The following is a 20,372-nucleotide window of genomic DNA, read 5'->3' as shown; positions in this document are numbered from 1 at the left end:
TACACAAAGTAGGAGAGAGGCAGCCAACAGCTGTTTCCATGGGCATTTGGCTCTCCAGCCAAATAGGTTTGGGTATTCTTGAGTTTCAAGCTGCTCATTAATATAAGGTCAGACAGCCAAGACTTGAGACCTAGGAGAGGTAGTTGAGACTAATCCTTGGTCTCTTTTCTTTCCAAGAAACACCCTCAAAGGATACACACTTAAACACAAATGGGAAATCATTCCTTCAAGGACAGACCATTGGGCACCTTCTAACTCAATTGTCCACCTCATAGTCATAGAATTTGGAGGCCAATTGAAAAATCCAACAGCAATTCATCATTGTTCCCCCTAACCTTGCCTTCAACAAATTGGTAAATTACCTGCCAATTATACTCCCCAGACTGGATCCAAGCCTGAGAAAAATAACTATACTTGATCCTTTCCCATTTTCAAGGATCAACTCCACTTATCCCCTATTCCCTAGTGAAAAAAAAAAAGGGGGGGGGGGACCTTTTCCCTGCCATGCAAATTAGAATATTTTTTCTCAAACCACATTGACACCATTTGCAAGACTTGGTTGTCTCAAGGGCCTAAATGAAAGTTTGAACATCACTCTCTCATGGAGCCGCTTGGCTGTGGATCATACTGAGTAGCTCAGACAAGGCAGCTTCAAGCTTTTCAGCTGAATCAAGTCAAGAAGTTCTCACTGCCTATCTTTGTTGACAATCCTTATGTAATGGCTAATTAATCTCTTTTTTTGTTAACTATTGAAAGTTATTAAATGTAAACAATGAGAAGTGTGTCTTGAATTAGTGCCAGTGCAGAGCACTTTACCCCAGCTGCCAACAGGACTTCCAAAAAAAAATTTAAATCAAATGGGGGGAACTGGAAGAACATGAATTAAACTCAAAGCCAATGTGCTCATTTGGACCTTTAATTCTTCCATGAACTGAAGCTATTTCAAAAAATAAATCAACAAGCATTTATCAAGTTTGTAGGATGTTAACAGTTCCTTTGTTAAGCACCAGGCACATAGTAAGTGCATAATAAATTGTCAACTGACTCAGAATACAAAGAAAAAATGTAATATTTTCCTCAAGGAAGTTGTTTTCTACAAGGAGAAAGCAAAATGTTAAAGCCACTGAACCTCTTCCTCTATTTTCTCATCTATAAAGTGGGGGTAATAGTAGCAGTGACCTCCCAGGATTGTTGTGAGGGTAAACTGGGATAATACTGTAATTCCAAAAGAAACTGAGCAAGACAGACATTAGAGACCAATTCAATAATTTATTAAATGGAGAGAAATACTGGGACCAATGGATCCCAGGGCTAGCCGAGACTATCATCTCAAAGAGTCTAGCCCCGAGTATTGGGACAGCAAGCCTTTTATGGAATACAAGAACCATGACATAATGCAGAGACCTAGGTGGGGATGGAGATTACTGATATTCTAATGACATTAAGGAATGTCTATAACACCTTTATCTCAACTATTAAGAGGGGACGGTCATAACCTTAAGGCAGAATACGAAATAGGACAAATGGAGGAACTGGTCACCCCATTAAAAGTGACCTTTGGCATTACAATACAAACCTTAAAAAGGATCCTAAAATGCTAGCTATTAATAATAATGATAGTAAAAGAAATGTGTGAAATGAATACAAAGCATTAGGGGAAAAACATAAATGATTTGGGAGAATCTAGAAAGTCCTCTTGAAGGAGATAATATTTGAGCTGAGCCATGAAAGTTAGTAGAAGTTCCAGGAGGACAGGAAGGACAAGGGCATTTTAGGCATGGGAAGACAGCCTGTGTAAAAGCACATAAGTAGGAAATGTAATATTGTTCAAATTAATTTTGTTAGGAACTATGATGCAGATATTGAATGACAGAGATGTATCTTCTGAAGAAAAAAATCTGAGAGAATTCAAAACATAGCTTGAGGACAGAAACAGTGGGGTATCAATCTGAAGCACATGGAAAATTATTGATTGAAAATTAGCCCAGCACACTGGATATAATGGCCAAGTTAACCAGTAAGAGAGGATTTTAACCTAACTTGATGAATTTATGGGTGCTCAGTGCTTACACGATCCCTAAATAAGACTTGTGTTTTTCTTCCAGTCTGCTCGGGATCCTTTTCTGTGTATTCAGGAGACATCCAAAAGTCCAAGGGGAAAGAACTTTGGATTTCCTGGCTCTGTAACAATAACAAGTTATTCTCCTCATTGAATCAAGACACCACACCCAGTGAGTCCTGCCAAGTCAGCTAAACATTCAGAGGATATTTCATTCATCTGCAGAAAGCCCCCTTCCCTTTGCTCTAATAGCACAATGGTGAGCCCTGATAATAGTCTTCTGTATGGGGTAATGGAATCAGGAGTTCCAGTTTCCATTTGTTCTTCAGAACTGAAATGAATCTGCTGACTAGAATGAAAGGAAACACAGCTATATGGCATGATCTCCCAAATAATAGGCAGAATCTAGTTCAAACACGAATCTCAGGAGCCAGTACAGCAAAAACCGAGGGCAGAACTCAGCTCCAAGGCTCCCTGAATGACAGCTCTTATAATGGCTATAATAATAGAGAGCATTTACATAACAATTTAAGGTCTATGTAAACCAAGGAAGAGGAAGAAGGGAAGGGAAGAAGTATTTACAGAGGGCCTACTGTGTGCCAGACACAATACAAAGCATTTTTAAGAAATATTATCTTCTTGGTTCTTCATAATAACTCTTAGAAGCAAGTACTATTATTAACCCCATTTTACAGTTGGGGAAACTGAGTCAGAGGCTAAATGACTTGCCTAGAGTCACAGAGCTAGAAAGTGTCTGAATCAGGATTCGAACTCCAATTATGGCATTTTATTGTCTATGATGCATGATGTTACCAGCTACATCTAAATGTTGCTCAATATTGAATTATGAGGACTACTTAATTAATTGGAGAATGACCACCTCTGGCTACCTGAAGAATTAAGGTCAGGCAGAAACTTAACATTTTTACCAAAAATAATAATAATAATAATATTTTAGTGTCATTACATTTCCTTCTAAATTAAATTAGAAGCAGCTAAATGGTACAGTGGCCAAAATACAAGACCTAAATTCAAATTCAGCCTTGCTAATTGTATGACCCTGAGCTTCTGTCTACTTCGGTTTTCTGTAAAATGGAGATAATCACAGCATCTATCTCCCGGGGTTATTAAGAGAATCAAATAAGAAAATCGTGAAGCATTTAGCACAATGCTTCGCATCTGGTACTCATAAATACTTGTTCTCTTCCCTCATCAGTGAAGTCCTTCAGCGATGACTGATTGTGATATGGAGGGAACCCCGGATTCTTGAAGTCTGTGAGAATGTAGAGCACATAGACAATCCACAGAGCAACAGAGTTTATTTCTTGACCAAGGTCAACCCTCTATCCATTCCACCATGCTGACTTTCATTCAGAGTTCAATTACAATAATAAAACGGTCCTTGTTCTCAAGGGACTTATTAAAAGGAAATCCTCTGTTCAACAGCAAAAACAAAATAGATGAAAAGTAAATATAAAATATCTGGGGAAAACAGAATTTTTGATCTCTCAAATGCAATATTCTGATCTACTCTGTATAGATAAAAGACCTCGTGTACATATTTACATTGGTCAAGAGTATTTCTTCATTTGAAGTTCCCTATATCAATGAAATGATATATATTTTAAAAAGAACTCCTCATGGTGATAGATATTGGGAATAAAAAGACAAAAAGAAAAATGCCCTTCCCTTTTAGACCTCTAAGAAAATGGAGAGGAAATGAATGAAACACATCAAAATATTCCCTTCTTGTTTTTACATCATCACATCTCCTTGTTTTACTTTTTCTGGATTAAATACCCACAATTCCTGATAAAGGGTGGTGATAATGCTGGGTGAACCACTTTCTCCACCATCATTTCCCCCTTGACTCCTTCAGTCGAGGTAACTGGTAGACATTTATGTACAAAAGGTGAATTTGTCACATCTCACAGGCCCTTAAATACACAGTTCCTCAAATTTTGCTGTCTATGGCATCTGAATGTACCCTAACCTCAAAATGAGCCATAGGATTGGAAAAGGATTAGAAATTGGGATAAAGCTAGGTAGCACCTCTCCCTTCAGAGACTAACTAGCTCTACAGTAATTATCTATCTATTAAAATAAGATTGTTTGTGTATACATTTTACCTTTACTAAGAGTGGGTGGAAGGAATGTATAGGAAACATACACTTAAGTTTAATTTGCATTATTAATCCCATTACTTTCTTAAATCGAGGCAATCAACAAAACAGCAAATCAAGCCCCGATTTCTTTTGTTTGTCGATTGTAAATACTCACTGAGAAAATTTAACAACTAGTTTTTTGGAGATGGTAAAATCTAGCTTCAACCCACCTCTAACTAAAGCCCCAAGGCTATTCCTGGAAAGCGTGGGGAGGGAAAGTAGAGTCATTTGACCCAGATTGATCAGGGATTAGCCAAGAGTTTGAAAGTTCTAGGAGGGGGCTAAAGGATGTTTTCTTTTCTGACCTGGTAGAATACACAGCCCTCATCATGGACCATAGGAGAGATTCTGAATCATTTCAAAGAAACTGCTTCTGAGTATGGATGAGAAGGAAGCTCTAAACTGTCAGTGCATATCATGCAAAATGCAGTTCATAGAAGCCAGGAATCATCGAGTAATCCTTTCCAGAAGAACGAGTCCCCAAGATGAAAACTCCCATTTTGACATTGAATCAGAAATATTATTGGCTTAGCTCCCTGGCTCACTGTACATGAAGTTTGTATTTATTTCTCTATGTATGTGTAATTTCTCCCAGATGAAGGGAAGCTTCCTAAGGACAGGGTTGTTTCATTTTGTCTTTGTACCCACAATACAAGTATTTAATAAATGTTGTAAGAATGAATTGCTCTAAATCTACTTTGAAAATGTTATAGTCTTACATTATGAGCTGCAAAGGACTTCAGATAGCATCTAATTCCACACTTTACTTTATAGGTAAGGAAACTGAACTCCAAAGAATGATAGAAGCCCTTTATTTTTATTTATTTTATTTAGTCCAATCCCTTTATTTTTCAAATGAGGAAATTGAGGCCCACCTTGACTCAGCCAAGGTGACCCAGACAGTGTATAGAGTAGAGATTCGTCCCCATCTCCCCAGAGTAGCTCTTCCAATCCATACTACCTCTGAAATTGGTTTAGTAGCTCTTCAACTACTAAACACCATCACTGTGTGCAGACTCCTCCCATCAGGAGGAAGGGGATAGCATCAGGGAGGGAGGGTAGCGTTTCTCCAGGACAAACAGCTCTGCAAAGACTGTTTCTTCGCTAAAATACACAATGCACTTTATGTCTGCCCTTTGGGGGAGAGAAGAATAAACACAGCCTTCATAGAAAGATCCTTTGGATTAAAGATAAGAAAATAATGTTTTTCTTATTCCAAGTCCAAGTCCATCTGCTTAAGCTTGCAGAGACTTGGCTGACCATCATCAATACAGAATACAATAGGTCTGAGGGGCATTACATGGGCTCTCTGCATAAGCTCTGGACTAAGTCTGGGGATCACAATTGCTTTTTCCTCAAGAGATGATTTGAGTCATATATTAGTCTTGTAATTGCTGGGTGTTTTTTATGTCCTTCAGAATTAGATCTCTCTTTCTCTTTTTCTCCATGAATTTATGTAAACCAATATCTATGGGTTTTAATAGCATGGCATTTTTATCTGTCTAATTGTTTTGAGGGCTTTTCCACAGGCATCAGAAGGAAAGCAAACTCCTCACTGCTATTGCCTGTTCCCCTCCCTTTTCCAATTGTCCCAAAGCTAACAAGATTTTTTCTTTTCCATCTAAGCAAAAGTACAATCTCAAATCCAGGCACTTTGGGGGAATTCAGGTGAGATGTTTGCACAAGTTTTAGGATTAGAAATGCAGCTCTGCTGGGAGAAGGGGCAGCCTAGTCCCTTGTGTTATAGAGTAAAGGGCATTAGATATAAAGAAAATCTGGATTCAAATCCCATCTCAGACAGTAACTGTGGGACTCTACAAATAATTTAACTTCTCCTGATCTGGTTTCTTTATTAGTAAAAGGAGAGGGTGGTAGTCCATGTTCTATAAGATCCCCGCTAGCTCTGAATCTAGAACCCCATGATTCTAAGGGCACTCTCCCATGCTAAGTTCTCCTTGCCCATGCCCTCGGGAGAATGGGTGGTAGGGATCTGGGAGGTATGGGGATAGTTGTCTCTAAAACAATGACAGGAGGAGGGGAAATGTAGCCCCCCCCTCTCATGTCAACCCCTGCAGCAAAGCTTCAGCCTCCCCAGTTTAGTTACAGTTCTGTCTTTAACTCCCTCAAATATGGGGCTGCTAATCAAAAGCACCCTGCCCCATGGACACCCAGATATGTGGTCCAAGAGCAAGACCAAGGCAGAGCTGCCATCCAGATGGCATTTATACTGAGTCCCTTGGTGGTCCTCAGGAGACCTTTCAAATCTAATAGAGTAATTCTCTATCTGCTCTTGAGTATAAACAGATAGAGAGGATGAGGGGTCAAGGAGCTTTCTACGGTCATCCAAGTCCTTTTCTAGTGTTACAGCCTTCAAAGGCTCCTATGAAGCAAGAAGATTGATAACATGCTAATTAAACAGTTGGAGAAATTAAGCCTTTTGTTACGCAACCCATGTGCTCCGTCAGCAGCAATCATAAAATGCCAAGAGATCAGGAGAAGGGACTTTTGGCAAGTTGGGTGGCCCCCTGCAGAGGATGGTGGGAGGACATGACCTAGCCAGAATGGATGGGCTGTAAACTATATTGATGGAGGATGAGCTCACAAGTTTAGGAAAGTATCCAAAGACAGATTTAGCCAGGAGATTGTCAACGCTAGAGTTTGTGGGATTGTGCACACTTAAAGCTGAAAAATGATTTTAGAATGCATGGGGTTCCACCTCCTCATTTTACAGATGAAGAAGCTAAGGCAGAGAGGAATTCCCTGACCCAGGGTCTTACAACTGGAGAATATCAGAGCTGGGGGCTGGGATTACTACATATAGTAGAACTTTTTCTTTTCTGTAATGCCTTTTTACATAGTACGTACTTGATAATTATTGAATTATATTATTATATTATATAAATATATCACATATTGTGAATATGTGTATATTTAATGGGTGTATAAACATAATACATGTTATATATTACATATTACATGATAAACAATATATTATATAATATATGATATGAATCATATTACTCAATAATTATTGGATTATATTATATAAATGTTACATATATATGCAATATATTATATACTATGCATTGTTATATATTATGTGGGATGACTATAACATAAAATACACATTATATAAATTATATTACTCAATAATTATTAAATTATATTGAATAGAATCCAAATCTTTTCTTACAGTATAATATGTTTCTGACTACTCCAAGATGGTCCAGTAGATTATATGCTCATAGTGATGAGTTTCTCACTTTGTCTATGTTCTCCATTCTTTGAATAATACCTTGTCTATAGTTAAGGGCTTCCTAAATGCCTGTGGAAGGTCCTGTGTTACAACTCTATTTTTCAGACTTTTCATTTGGAAATCCTTCTTAATTATGTTCACAGCTAAAGTGGCACAGTGCTTAGAGAATGGAGTCTGGCATCAGGAAGACCAGATTTGACCTCAGATTCTTACTAGCTGGTCAAGTCTCTTAAGTTTTGCCTCAGTTTCCACATATGTAAAATGGGAATAATAATAGCACCTACTTCCCAAGGTTGTTGTGACGTTAACTGAGATAATATCTGTACCGTATGAACCTTAAAGCACTATGCAAACATTATTGCTAATACTATTTTGCCAATCAAAATAGTTGGTTTAAATCTAAGGTCTTTTCTATCTGTTTTACATTCTGAGTGTAACTTTCAAAATCCATCACTCTAAGATCCAAAAATGTCAATCATTTCTTTCCCAAGGGGCCAGATATTTGTCCTGCTTCAGGATTCTTTGGTTTGCTTTTCTCAAAGTGAGATTTATTGCCGAGTTTTGCAGTCTTGAGGGATATCTAATGTGAATTCATCTAAAAATGAATAGCATCCTTCAAAGACTCTTATATACAAAAAAACAATATATTTTACGTAAGGGGAATCAGAATGTCTACAGTAGAGTGTGATAAAAACCAATGCAGCTTTCCCCAACCCTTTCCATTTGTAGATGTGTAAACAGACCCAGCAAAATGAGTAGGTGGAGGACGTGACCACATTTGTGGTATATTTTGAGGAGTGTAAGCCAGAGCCGCCTACCCAAAAATATCTCTCCATTTCCTCTAGCTGAAATTCCACCATTAGCGAGTCACTGCATTGAATCTTAAAGGTTTTTCTGCAAGTACCCTAATGACAACTGGGACTTTCCATCTGCCCTGCAGCTGTTCCCTCCTATATATGTAATCCAAACCCCACCCTCATCTGCCCCTCCACCCCACCATTAAAATACTAGCTACTGGAAAGCAAGGACTGCCTCACTTTTTTATTTTCATGACCAGGCTTAGCACAGAATTTTGTCCACTGCAAGTCTTTAATACATGTTTTGTTTATTCATTCATCATAAGACCCTTACTAATTACTCTGAGAAAGGGGATGCCTTAGTCAATCAGTCAATACTTTTTTTTTATTAAATGTTTACTCAGTGCTAGTGCTAAGCTCTAGATATAAAAAGAAAGGAAAAAGGCAAGGACCTTGTCCTTGTCTCAAGAATCTCAGAGTCTAATGGGCCATTATCAAGTAGCCTCTTAGAGAGTGTATGTTGTGCATCTTGCTTAATGCTGTGTGTCGTGGTTTCATAGAATTAGAACTAAAAGGGATTTTATAAGTAATCTAGTAAAAGTCCTTATTGTTTTACAGATTAGGAAACTGAGGCTCAGAGAGGTTAAGTGACCTTGCCCTTTGCACTTATTTGTTCTTTACAATAAAAGCCACTTTTCCATGGATCTGTGTATACTTGTGAAAAGAGCGTCCCATATTTTTGAGACAAATCTTTTGTACCACTGTTCTTACTATGTCAAAGTAAATACCCTTTTCTAAAAAACTAAATAAAATCTGATTGATATTCATGAGAACCATGCTGGTGGGGGCTCATGAATTACAGTATTAAAAACTCCTCCAACTGCAAATCCAGAATTCTTTCTCCTACATCATTGTTTGCTATGATAAAAAAAAAAAAATGATCCAAAGAACATTCAAAGGATTGTGTGTAATATGTACAAAATGGATTCAAGATCAAGGAAGACCCCCCCCCCCAAAAAAAATGGAGATATTTAGCCTGGGGAAAATATTTGAAATAGAGGGCAGAGACATAGGAGGTATCTTAATCATCAATCAATTAGTCAATTATTAAGTGCCTACTGTATGACCTTGCTAAATAAAATGGAAATGGAAATTAATTGAAACAAGGAATAAGATAGAAACATGGGAAAGGCAGAGAATTGCCAAAGGCAGGAGGACTTTATATACAGATGTCCATGGAGAAAGCAGCATCCTGATAATGAGGAATCCTTCAGAGAGGTTTTCAAGGCACCTCCTTTGCTTTGCTATGTTGAGGTTTGCTCTGTAAGGTTCTAGGAGCCTTCCTGACATAAAGGGGAATCAGCTCAAAGCAAGTGGCTCTTGCCAGCAGGAAGTCACTAACTCTTACAAATGTCACTCCCTTGGAAACCCTACTTGATCTCCCACTGGCTCTTGGTTCTGGTTAAGAATCCTGTTGACTCCTCAGAGGAATGGCTTTGTCCCCAGCTGCTTCCAAAGGCAGGAAACCACTCCCTTGACCCTGGCTGGTTCTTTAGGAGAGCTGGGCCTGTGAAGTGCCCTGTCAGACACCAAGAGACCTCAGGAAAGAAGGGTGGGGGCATCTCAGGAGGCAAAAAGTGACCCTTGGTCTCTGTATTTCCTTTGTTTTTGGTTGGTCGGTTGTGTGACTGGTTGCCTGGTGGAAAGGCTTTTGTGTTGTTTTTGCCTTTATTGGTCTGAGAGATCAGGAAAGGATTTCACATGAAATGGATAAAGTTCAGATTCTCTTCTGGTTTATTTTGGTGCACTCTGAAATGGTTTTTTATCCAAGTGTATTAAAAAGCAAAAAAAAAAAAAAAAAAAAAGGAAGCTTGAAGTGAATCACGTGTAACTCACAAGGACGGCTCTCTGTCATCTGTGAGCAGGGGACTTAATGATGGGGTGCAGGATGATATAATGCCATACAGATAAACCAAAGGGCATGGCAGCTCAGTTTAATTAGGCTCCAGACTGCCAGGCTCATTTCTCTCTCCTAATAAAGCAATTTCATTTTGCATATTTCCCCAACATCATCATAAAGGTATATATTAAATCATTTTCTCTATTCTACCACCGTTTTTAAAAATCACATGTCCTAGAGTGCACAGTGAGTTTTATTTGTTCATTAAAACAGTCATTTTTCTCCCTCTGTATTTTTCTCATACATGGCTGAAAAGTCCCTGGGATGATCATCTTACTTTCCCCTCCTCCACAGCACGGCTGGGCTAGCCACAAGGAAGTGGTGGGTTGTGCAATCGCCCTGTGAGCAAGAAGCACTCCCCAGAGCTTGGGCAAACAGGAGGAAGCTAGCAACCGTGGGGGTGGGGGTGGCAGGAGCCAGCCGATTCATGCTCAGTTAGACCACAGTTAAGAGTGACCCTTCTGAACGTCCTCCAGCCCAACAGAGCATTTCAATCCTCAAATATTTTACCTTGTTCAGCACCCTAATTCTCATTACTTCCTGCCCTTTTTTCTTTCATTTACTTATGGGTGATCAATAAGCATTTATTAAGCCCCCACTCTGTACAGGCACTGAAATAAGAGATGAAAGCAAAATAGCCCCTGATCTCCATGAACTTCCATTTGGCCAGGAAAGATAAAGTACATATGTGTTATTAGTCACGTCTCATTCTTTGTGACTTTTTTTTTTAATTAAAGCTTTTTATTTACCAAATATTTGCATGCATAATTTTTCAATATTGACCCTCGCAAAAGTTTCTGTTCCAAATTTTCCCCTTCTTCCCCCGACCCCTTCTCCCCCACCCCCATGGCAGGTTTAAATATGTTAAAATAGATGTTAAATCCAATATATGCATACATATTTATATAATTATCTTGCTGCACAAGAAAAATCAGATCAAGAAGGGAAAAAAATGAGAAAGAAAATAAAATGCAAGCAAACAACAAAAAGAGTAAAAATGCTATGTTGTGATCCACACTCAGTTCCCACAGTCCTGATATAGATGGCTCTCTTCTCTGTTTGACTTCTTTTGGGATTTTCTTGCCCAAAATAGTGGAGTGGTTTGCCATTTCCTTCTCCAGCCCATATTACAGATTAGGAAACTGAGGCAAATAGAGCTAAGTGACATGCTTAGGTCACACAATTAGAAATGTCTGAGGCTAGATTTGAATTCAGGTCTGTTCTTGACTAAGCCCAGTGCTCTTTTAGCTTGCCCTTGTATAAGTTAGTATGTGCAAAAGATACCTAAAATAAATCAAAGATAATTTTAGGGAAAGAGGAGAGGGAATAACATTCTAAGCACTTTACAAATATCTCATTTGGAAAGTAATAGAATGTTATTATTCTATAAAAAATGATGAATAGATTGATTTTAGAAAGGCCTGGAAAGATTTACATGAACTGATGCAGAGTGAAGCAAGCAGAACCAGGAAATCATTGTACAATAATCAACCATGACAGACTTGGTTCTTGTCAGCAGTTCGGTGATCCAAGGCAATCCCAACAAACTTTGGATGGAGGACACCATCCACATCCAGAGAGAGCAATATAGAGACTGACTGTAAATCAATACATACTATGTTTAATTTTTTTTACTCTCATGGTTTTTCCTTTTTATTCTGATTTTTCTCTCCCAACATGATTCATAAGGCAATATGTAAAAAAAATAAAGAAAGAAAGAATGTACATGTATGACCAAAAAAAGTTGTTTTTACATGTACTGGGAAAAATAAAAATTTTTAAAAATCTCATTTGATCACTCCATTTTCCAGATGAGAAAAGTAAAACAAACAGGTTAAGTAACTTGCCTAGAGTCACACAGCTAGTAAGTATCTGAGGCCAGATTTGAATTCAGTTCTATGTTCTATCTTCTAGGAAGAAGGCACAAACAGGTTAAAGAAGTAAAGGTATCATATAAAGGAAAGCTAATCTGTATGTTCCATTCTCACAGAAGAATTATGAGATTCAAATAAGATAATGTAAATAAAGCACTTTCTTAAATAAGTGTCCATTGATATTTTTTAATAGTGTCTGGCTACCAAGGACCAATTCCTAGAATATGCTCTAATAGGTCTTTTGGGGGTTCACCAATATCCTTCTCCACCCCCTACAAGGTTTCAGACCATTCTATTAATTTTATTATCCTCTTTCCAATGATGCCCTTTTGACTGAGGGGATGGTATTTTGGGATGATGAAGGGATAGGGAAAAGAACTTGGTCTATGATTTGATTAGTATAGGGAGAACCTCTGGTAAAGAAATTCCCTTTTTCAGTGCAAGCTGAGTTGACCTGCTCTCTGCAATTTATAAATTTAGGGAGTTGTCGAAATCATTGAGATCAATTGACTTACTCAGGGTCATATATTCAATGAAAAAAAGAAATCTCAAACTATACTATAAAGCTATTACCATTAAAACAATTGGTACTAGATAAGAAATAAAGTGCAATGGAACAGATTAGCTCTACAATATACAGAATCAAATGAGTACTAAAATCTAGTGTTTGATAAACCCTCAAATCCTAGCTGTTGGGGCAAGAACTCAGTATTTGACAAAAAGAACTCAGTTGGGAAACTGGAAAATAACCTGGCAGAAATCAGACAGAGACTTACATTTCACACTATATAACAAGATAAGCTCACAATGGGTACATAATTTAGATATAAAAGATCCTATCATAAGCAAATTAGTACAGCATGGAAGAAATTGCCCGTCAGATCTGTGGATAAGTAAAGTTCATAATCAAATAAGAAGTAGGAAAATTCACAGAAACGTGAAATGGACAATTTTGATTACATAAAAATTTTTGTATAAACAAAACTAATGTAGTTAAAATTAGAACAAAAGCAGGAAACTGTGGGAGGGGGGAATCTTTACAAGCTTCTCTGACCAAAAAAAAAAAAAATGTAATTTTTAAAGTATATAGATAAATGTGGAAATATGTTTAGATGAACTGCACATGTTTAACCTATATTGGATTACTTGTTGTCTAGAAGAGAAATGGAGAGGGGAGGGAGAAAATTTTGAAACACAAGATTTTGCAAGGGTGAATGTTGAAAACTATCTTTGCATGTATTTTAAAAAAATAAAAAGCTATTATTTTTAAAATAAAGTACATAGAGAACTGAGTCAAATTTATAAAAATAAGATTCTCCAATTGGTAAATAGTCAAAATATGTTTTCAGAGGAAGAAATCCAAGTTCTCAATAATCATAGGAAAAATGTTCTAAATCACTAATAATTAGAGAAAAGCAAATTAAAACAAGTCTGAAATACCACCTCACACCCATCAGATCATCTCAAATATGAGAAAAAGAAAATGGCAAGTGCTAGAGGAGATATGGGAAAAGACATACACTAATATACTGTTAGTGAAGTCGTAAACTGTTCCAACCATTCTGCAAAGCAATTTGGAACTAGATCCAAAAAGCTATTTAACTGTGCATATTTTTTGAATCAGTAATAATCACTAATAGTGGTATTACTTTAATTTCAAAGAAATTAAAGAAAAAGGGAAAGAACTCATACATACAAAAACATTTACAGCAGCCCTTTTTGTAAAGGGAAGGAATTGAAAACTGAGGGAATGCCCATCAGTGTGATAATGTCTGAACAAGTTAAAATATATGAATATGATGGAAAACTAAGGAATAATGAAAGTGGCAATTTCAGAAAAAGCTGAGCAAACTTAAATGAATTTATTCCAAGTGAAGTGAACAAAACAAGAACAATCTATACAATTTATACAATAATTAACAACAATATTATAAGCACAATCGACTATGAAAGACTTAGTAACTCTGATCAACACAATGACCCACAATTCTAAAGGGATCATGATGGAAAATTCTTTCTACCACCAAATGTAGAATTGATGGTTCTCTAGAGTGCATTTTGAAGCATAATTTTTCTTTTTATTTTCTTGATTTTTTTCAGAACATCACTAATGTGGAACTTTGTTTTTCATGATTTCATATTCCTAATGATTTTTATAATATATATAATTTATAATTCACTTTTTTCAATGGGTGAAGAAGGGACCATTTGGAATTGAAAATAAAATAAAACTGAATTTTAAAAAATCATGCAGGGATATTAGAGAAGATATCATCAATAACATGGGTTGTCCATCATTTATTCCTTCCTTTCAAAACCTAAACAACCACTCTTTTTTTCTGATCAAATGTTTCTCGGGTGAGATACTTTATGACATTTTTCCTACATAGTTTTCTATTTGTAATGTTTCTCTCTTTCCATTTGGGCAATTCTTAGCATCAGTGCTTTGAAGATCATAGTGTCCCATGACTCAAAGCCCTATCATATCACTGGAAGAATATTACTGTCATCCGAATTTGAGCAATGAAATGACAAATATTGTCACTAATGATAAAACATACTTCCCATCTTTCATTCTTAGAGAGGTAATAGATTTTGCATACAAATTGAAGCTTATGTTGACAGACAGAGTCAATGATACTTTGTTTTGCTTAATTGTAATTACTTTTTAAAGGTGAGGGTCTGTTGGCAGGAGGAGGGGAAATGTTAGAAAGTGGCAGAGATGTAAAAAAAAATTGATAAAATCTTGAGTGGGGATTGGGGAGGAATAGCAGTAACACTCAAAATAATTTAGTCTAACTAGCCACGTAGGAAACATCAAATGTATGAAGAATGCCTATTTTCAGGATCTGGTAGGTAGCTCCAGAATTGAAGAAAAAGAATGGTTTAGACTGATTTTGGAAAACTGAGGTCTTCTAATGATTCTAAAGTTCACCCATGTCTAAGAACAACACCATTACCAAAGCATTATATAAATGTAAACTATTGGGTACATACGTGAATAAAGAGTTTCTTAAATTCTGTACCCCTCTACCCTTCTTTGCATGGGTACTACATGTTCTCACACACTTTTCTGCCATGATTATTATTTATTTATGTTGCTTTCAGGGAAATGTAGGAAACCAGCTGAGCGGTCAATTGTGAATGCTTCTGTATTCAAGGAAGAGGAAGAGAGTGGGCTAGACTGATTCTGGAAAATTGGGTAGTTCTTTCAGGGAAGAATTCTCTTTTTCAAAAGTCTCTATTTAAACTGGTTTAATAGGAGAACACCAGGGATATATGGATGGGATTTCAACCAGAGAAGTACATCTTAGTTCAAGGCAGAAGAGAGGGGAGAATGGGAGACAATAAAAACATAATAAAAAATGTCAACATCTTTTCTTTGGTCAATATTCTTCTGAATGAACATTTACTGAGTGCCCACTGGATGTCTGGCACTATGCTCAGGACTATAGGGATTTTAAATAATATTACAAAGGCACAGTTGCTGCCTTCAAATAAATCTGGAAGCATGTGAAGAATACATTTTATTGCCTGGAATTTAATCAATTTTTGTTTGGTTTGGTTTGGCTGTTGTTATTTCATGATACTACTCAAGTTTCAAGGAAATTGCATTAAGAAAAGCTACATGCATAGTAGAATATGGGCTACCAGCTGCTTGAATAGGATTCTGGAAAGAATCCCAAATCACAGATCATTGAAGCCATCCCCAGCCTATCAGTTATCTGGGACTGAGAAGGCCCCAGGATCCAGATGTAAATGAGGGATCACCAGAACCATATCTTATTCATTTGGAGAGTAGGAAATTGGGAAGCAAGCCATATGTTCCACCAGGATGCCTTCCATTTTTGGTACATAGTGAAAGCAGCATAGAGAGAACAACAAAGAAGAAAACTGAACTATTACTCTTAAATTTTAAAAAATACCAAGAATTTTCAAGCTTATATCAACTCATGCTACCTTGTTCCTGTCTGTATTTTCTACCACATGTTGGGAGTAAAAGTGGAGGCAAGAATAGGTGATCTTGGTCTTGGAAATAAGAGATCTACCAGATGATGTTTACAATGTCAAAATGATATATTATTGAAAAGAAACTAAAAACAAACATTTACTAAGCAACTACATTAACACCATAGTAATTACACTGAAAGCCAAGTTCTGTTTTACTTCCACATAAGTGCTGGATACTAGACGAATGATGTATATTGGAAATACTGTTGATGCTGATTTCTAGGACTTTCTGTTTGATCATTATCTAAATAATTCAACTTCCTTCCCCCCATCTGATTTAAACAATGCCATTTGGTCACAATATATTTTTCCTCCCTCTTGAAACTACTCCAAAACCACTCTTCAACATAGTCAATAAGGCTTTTCTGAGCCAGACTGATGACCATTAAGTCAACTCTACTGGCGATTCTAAAATTTAAGAAAATAGATTCTTCATATTGTGTGACATATGTCCACAGGGATCCAATGATTTTCATTTGTAGTTCATCTGCTCATTCTCACTCCAAAGTTGTTTTCCCCTAGAACATCTGGTTTATTACCATATAAATGTTCCTTGGAATCAGACCACTAATAGAGATTTTTTGTTTTAGGAAACATCTTTGTTTTTATAGTTAGCCTTTTTGAATTCTCACACAATAGACTCAACTGCTGACAAAGACCCTCGAAAAGGTTGTATTGGATCGTGACTTCTCTAATCTTGATTAAATCTTCCTCTTTCGAACCTCTCAAGTAGAATGCATTTAGAATCATCTCTTTGCTTTCTTTGAAATTCCTCCAAGATTTTCATGGTGTTTCACATCAATACAATAACAGTGTGTTCTCTCATGGTAAGGCAACATCCAATTTTCTCGTTTGAAATCTTGAAACAATCCTGCTGCTTGCGTATTTGGAAGTGAAGGGTTCATTTTTCTAGCTTGTTCCCCTTTCAGCAATGTCAGCTTTCCTCTTTGTTACCAAATCCATCCTACAGATCATTTTTAATATCCTGAAGCAGGAAAATTCAGAATGTGTCTATGTTGCCTGTCCAAACTCTTGACATATGATTGTTAAGTATATTAAAATTCTTTTCTCAATTCATAGGATACCCATTGACCAATGCAGTTCTAGAAACACCTATTTCATGGGTTATTAGTTCAAATAATAACCATTGCATTGTCCTCAGATTTCAGTACTGTAGACATAATTACAGAGAAGAAAACAGGAATTGTAATTCTTCAGCCTCTTTGGAAATGGTGGAACTCACATACAATATATCAAAACATTTAAAAAAGATTTTGGGGGATACCAAAAAGTCTAGAAATAAAGTAGATGCCAACCAATGGATGAACAAGCTGTAGTATATCAATGTAATGAATTATTATTGTACCTTAAGAATCATGAATAAGAAGAATTCAGAAAATCATGGGAGAAATTAAATGAAGTGATCCAGTGTGGATTAAGGAGAATCAAATGAACATACACAATGGCTAAAATAATATAAATGAAAACAACACTTAAAGACAGCCAAATTTTGGGATCATAATGACCCATCTTGATCTCAGAGACTAGGTAATGAAATACACTTCCTTTGACCTTGTAAAGAGATAAGAAGCATCCCCCTCAGACAGTCATTATGTTATTTGCTTTTATTTATCTGTTGGTGTTTTTTTTTCTAAGCTATGAGGAAAATACAAAGGTATTCATCTTCAAGACACTCCTGAGAATAGAATCTCCACCAGTTGACTGGCCCATTACTCAACTAATTACTGCTAAAATTCTTCCAGCTAAATAGCTGGAAAGCCTTCAAGGGTATAGTTGTTTTTTTAGCCAAACAGCTATGGTTCATGCCTTATAAAAAAAAAAAAAAAAAAAGACCACAGGGCATGTATTATCGTGCTTATACATTTAGGGGTTCAACATGATTGATGGTATTGCCCTGCTGGTGTCGGGAGTATACAATACTCATCCTTGAACAAAAGAAAATCTAGAAAGTTATCGAACAGGTTTTTTGCCCCATCTCCACCCTCATGAAACCTCTGGATTAGCAATGTGATATGATAAAATAGACCCCCCCAAAATAAAATAAAATAAAAGCATCCTCTGAGACTCGTTTATGGGGTCTAATCACTTTCCACTATGTATTTATAGGCTTCTAGGGTAACTTAGCCCAAGACAGAAAGGGCAGTACCCATTCAATTTGCCTCCTATTTCTGACCATGCAAACCTATGGAGAATTTCTCTCTAAAGATTTTTTAAATCACATTCTTATTTCTCTGACCCATTATTTAAAGAAATATGTTCATAATAAAATAGCTCTGGATTATCATATTTCTCCTGGTTAAGTTCTGTTTATTTTTCTTGAGTAAGCAACATTTTCTTGAGAAAAATATAAACTCCTTCAGGGCAAGAACAGCTTTATTTAAAATCATGACATTTTTTAAAATGGCATTTTTAAAAGTTCTTCATAATCTGGATCCAATTTATCATTCTGAATTGATCTCATCCCTCATCAAATATCATTCTCCTTTAGTCCGAGCGTTGAACCAGCCCTCCAAAGAGACATGTAGTCTCATTCTGTGATTCTTTTCTTAATCTGACACTGGTACATTCAAGAAAAAAAAATTAAGGAAGCCAAAGAGAAAAAAGGGGGAGGAGAAATTGAAGTTTCATAATCAGAGAATACATATACTTTAGTATAAATTGGAAAAGAGACAGGAAAAAAACTGACAAGTTTCAGGTAATCATTAGTTTTGTGTGAATTTATGTCATAGTAGATAGTACTTAAAAGAATACCAAATCTAATACAATATTGGTTTGCAATTTTCTGCCTAAAGAGAAGTTATGATTATACTTTGCTTTATTCATCATATTCAGCAAGGATCAGACAGTACTTGAAAAATGTCCAGTTTGGAGCATACAAACTCTAAGAGAGATATTAACAAATCACAGAGAATCCAATAGATAGTGAATGATATGGAAATTAAGTCCTATGAGGAACAGTCAAAATAACTCAATGGCCTTTCACTATGACTGGATGACTCTTTCCAGAGCCTCCATTTAAGAAGCAAAATATAGGCACTTAATGAATAGAAAGAAAAAAGCAAGCATTTATTAAGCATCTATTATAAACACTGTATTAAATTCTTTTCTAATATTATCTCATTTAATCTTCACAGAAACTTTCTGAAGTATTGCAGTTCTGACTCCCATTTTACAATGGAGAAAAATAAAGCAGACAGGAGTTAATTTATTTGTCTAGGGTTACCCAGCTAAGTGTCTGAGGCTATATTTGAATTCAGGTCTTCCTAATGCTAGGCCCAGTGTTTTACCCACTGAACTATCTCATTCCAACCCGTGTATTGCTTAACTAACATTAGTCTTTGGACTCAAGAAACTAATATTTGTTAGCAATTGACACCTATTATTCAGTTATATATTCATTAAGACCAGGGATTTAACCTTTTTGTTTGTACCATGGGCTTCTTTGGCTATATGTAGTTCTTCTGAGAATAATATTCTTAACTACATTAAACAAAATACAATATAAAGGAAAAAAATTTGACTAAAACACATTTATGAAAATATAGGGAGAAGGGGAGCTTCACAGATCTTAGGTTAAGAACAAGTAAAGATGAATATTGCCAAAGCCCAGATCATATCCTTCTAGTCACTCAAGCTTACAAACATAGATATCCTGAACTCTTTACTTTCCCACATGCCTTCTACCCCTATTTAAGCAACTGAAAAATCCTGTGAATTATCTTAAATTTTCTACTCACACTCACCTTAGTCCCAGTTCCTAACCTATTGCTGTAGCCTCCTAAGGGGTCTCTTCAAATCTAAATTCTTCCTTCTTGGTCTCAATTAACTCTAATGATCCCCTATGCCCTCTAGGATCAAGCACAAACCCATCTGTTTGTTTAAGTAAGCAACATTTTCCTGAGAAAAATATAAGCTCCTTCAGGGAAAGAACAGCTTTGTTTAAAACCATGACATTTTTAAAATGGCATTTTTAAAAGTTCTTCATAATCTGGATCCAATTTATCATTCTGAATTGATCTCATCCCTCATCTACTCTACATTTCAGTCAAAAGGGCCTATTTGCTGCTCTCCATATGCAAAATGCCAACTTATCCCTTCATGTCTTTGCTCAGGCTGTCCACCATGCGAAGGATGCACTTCCATTCTATGATTCACCTTCTGCCTTCCTTCAAAGAATACAGCTCAGATGTGCTTCCTAGGGGAAGCCCTTCCTGATTTTCCCACTCTTA

This window comes from Sarcophilus harrisii, chromosome 3 (genome assembly GCF_902635505.1).
Source record: "Sarcophilus harrisii chromosome 3, mSarHar1.11, whole genome shotgun sequence".
Classification (NCBI taxonomy): domain Eukaryota; kingdom Metazoa; phylum Chordata; class Mammalia; order Dasyuromorphia; family Dasyuridae; genus Sarcophilus; species Sarcophilus harrisii.
Note: the sequence above shows the minus strand (reverse complement) of the source record.